Source organism: Nicotiana attenuata, chromosome 1 (genome assembly GCF_001879085.1).
Source record: "Nicotiana attenuata strain UT chromosome 1, NIATTr2, whole genome shotgun sequence".
Lineage (NCBI taxonomy): Eukaryota > Viridiplantae > Streptophyta > Magnoliopsida > Solanales > Solanaceae > Nicotiana > Nicotiana attenuata.
Window position 1 is genome coordinate 82129236 of NC_031989.1, and position 3879 is coordinate 82133114.

Here is a 3879-nt window from a genome sequence, read left to right on the forward strand (position 1 = left end):
GTGTAATCTTTTTTTCCGATTATATTATACTGGAGGAGTTGAGTTTGGGCTAGCATATAGTTGAGTTTTGTTTCAATCCAGTATAATATACAGGACATCACGTGTGTGTAATCTTTTTTTCGATTATATTATACTGGAGGAGTTGAGTTTGGTCTAGCATATAGTTGAGTTTTGTTTCAATCCAGTATAATATACGGACATCACATGTGTGTAATCTTTTCTTCCAGTATATTATACTGGACGAGTTGAGTTTGGTCTAGCATATAGTTGAGTTTTGTTTCAATCCAGTATAATATACAGGACATCACGTGTGTGTTATTCGCTTTTTTTTCATTATATTATACTGGAGGATTTGAGTTTGGGATAGCATATAGTGGAGTTTTGTTTCAATCCAGTATAATATACAGGACACCACCTGTGTGTAATATTTTTCTCCAGTATATTATACTGGACGAGTTCTGTTTAGGATAGAATATTATAGGGGGAAATCTATCATATGGTTTGGCTTCCAGTATGTTATACTGAATGAATATTCTAATATAGACAAGTATTTTTTAAGTCCAGTATATTTTACAGGGTTTCTCCTGTGTGTAAGCTTTTTTCTCCAGTATATTATATCGCATGATTATTATGTTGTTTTTCGATTTCCATATCTTGTATTTTAGTCTGATCCAGTATATTATGCTGGAAGACTGCAATCTATAGACTGTTCTTCTGTTCATTTTAGTGAATGAGTTATTTTGATAATTTATTTCTCATATATATACTGGGATTCTGATTGTGTTTATTATCTGATTTGTAATATGTTTTTTTTTTTGATGATTTATAGAAATGGAATCATCAAGTTATATATTGAAGGTACGTATTTCTAAAATGTTGAAGTTTTTATCTTAAAATTACATGAAATGTTGCTTATCTGTGTTATATTTTGATTTTAGGAGGGAGATCGATTTTATGATCTTAAGAAGTGGTTTGCTGCTGATTGTTATTGGAAAGGCGATCGAAAATTTAAGAAAACAATTTCAGAGTTTTTGTGTGGAACTCAAATGGAACAGTTAAAGAATGGTGTGTTTGGGAAATATTTAGAGTTGTGGGTCACTCTGGGAAGTTGACTCATTGTATGTTGCTTTCTCAAGTTTTTTACAAGGATAAAAGCAAAATGGTTTTTAGAGTTTTTGATAACGACGTAGCTTTTACAGAAGATGATTTCCATTCTATAACCGGATTGAAGATTGAGGCATCTGATTATAGTTTTGTTGATGATAGAGATAACCGTTTGAAGAAACGGTATTTCTCTGATGTGCCAAAAGGTTTGAAGGTAGAACATTTATATAAATTTATCACAAAGCGTTCTCGACTTCGTGATGGTGCAGCAGATGATATATGTGATGATGTCGAGGTCTGTGATGAAGATGCTGTAAAGCTTGCTGAGATATACATATTAGAAACTGTTATTTTGGGTAAAGACATTAAAAGAAATATAAGTGAACGTAATATGAAAATCATAGACGATACAGAACTTTGTTCTTCTTTTCCATGGGGGAGTTACTGCTTTCAAGAACTTATTGACAATTTGTCTCATCTTCTGAAAACAGAATTTGTTAAAGACAAACCTATTGGTAGGATCGCATCTTNAGCACATGCCTCAAAGTGACCTCCCTACCCGCTAGCTCTGCATATTTGATGAACATGAGGAGCAATTTGTAGAGACAAGGAGAAAGTTGGGCCGAGCATACCTCGTAATAGCGACAGAAGTCTACTATCAGCATCGGGAGCGGGAGTGTACACCCCACCTGGAAGGGATAAGCATAGAACGAGCAATACCCTCGACGTTCAATCTGTACCCTGTCCTCGGTCTTCGCAAGAGCGATCTCGGCATAATGTGGGATACGCCATCGCTCCCGCATTTGAGCTATCCCCACTTCCCCCATTAAAGAAGCAATGTCCCCCTGTTCCACGCCGCCCGGTGCACTGAAATCCATCACTTGATCTCTTGGGTGAGGTAGAATTTCATCGACCGAAGGAATTTCCTCACCTCCTACCAACTCTAACCTTTCATCTGCCGGAGCGGGATTTTCGATCCCCTGAGAATTAGCCGAGCGATTGACGCGAGAAGAAGTGCCTGCCATAATCGATTCACGAGCGAAAGAAAGAAGAATTTTGACAAGGGAGACGGAGAAATCAATGATGATAATGATCGGAAGAATAGCGAAAATGCGATTTAACAGAAGAAAAGGCTTCTCGAGATTTCTCTTAGAAGAACAATGAACATGTAAATAACAAAATGACACATCTTCTCTAGTTATAAATAACGAACTCTACATGCACGGGACCCAACGATCGCCATTAATACATAACCGTGCACGAAGCAATTCGGTTTCATGAAAACGTGCGCCATTACGAACGACTGCGCGGGATGATGCTCCACTCGCCAACCAACAGTTCAATTCCAAAAATTCATTTTTAAGGACCCTCCCCGATCATGCCGCTCTATCCGTCCGCCGAAGTCGACTCGAGCACGACCTCGACGAACGGAGGGACTAACTGTATTGGCAGATATTCGGCCATTTTGCGACCAGGGGGTCAACCCCATCACGACCACTTTGTAGTAAACGGTCAACGCCGCTGACTCTTAACTTATGACAGTTGTCCTTAAAACAAACGAGGGGACGTCTCCACAACAAAAGGAGGGGCCCATTCGTGACAAGATGAAAAAGCCTGAGGCTATAAATACCAAGAGAGAGAACCTCCCAAGGGGGGCTTCTTCTGGGACACAACCTTGAATACTCCAGAAATAGAAAGATATACTCCATAAGTGGAGCAAGAAACAAGATCAATGTAAGATCCTGAACCTCTTCAAGGAGAGGCATGTCAAGTCACCTTGATGAATAAAACCCCATTTATATTGTTCCATAATTGATTATTTCTATGTTTCAAGTTGGTCTTCTAATTCAGTGATTAATTATGATTGGCTATGATTTACCCTTTGATTCATTTTGATTGTTTTCGCTTACAAAGTAATTAGTATCTTTTGAGTCAAACAAATATGGTTTGGAGTTTATATCTCAATTTTGAGGGGTTTTGGTGAAGATTAGACTTGGTTTTGACTGGATTTCAGATTGAAACTCGAAGAAGAAGAAGAAGAAGAAGAAGACATATTGGAGAAATTGTAGATAAATTGTAGATTATTTGTATTCTGATTGTAGATGCTTTATTTTCTATTTTCATAAATAAAAAATGGCTAAAACTTCTACAAATCTTCTGAAAAAATGCAATTATGTCAAAAATCACAATTATGCTACAATTGAATGGGAATTGGGATATAAAAATTCAATGCACTCTTTGTAGATATTTTGTAGATAAATTGTAGATTATTTGTATTCTAATTGTAGATGCTTTGTTTTCTGTTTTCACAAATCAAAAACGACTAAAACTTCTACAAATCTTCTGCAAAAAACGCAATTATGTCGAAAATTCCAATTAAACTACAATCGAATGGGAATTGGGATATTAAAATTCAATATACCTAGTTTGTAGATATTTTGTAGATGAATTGTAGAATATTTGTATTCTGATTGTAGATGCATTGTTTTCTGTTTTCACAAATCCAAAACGACTAAAACTTCTACAAAATCTTCTGAAAAAACGCAATTATTGTAATAAAAATAAGAAATATTGCAATAGATTATAGCATTTGATATTGTTTGAGAATTGGGACTATGAAATTAATGACATATGTCGTGTATGCACGTGTCCTGTTGGAAATGAAACTAATTCACTATTTTTACCATTTGAAATTTGGTTTCGTTGAGAGAATTCGATTAATAAGTCAAAGATTGAGAAGCTCAAAGGTGCTAATATTAATGAAGTGGCTCGCTT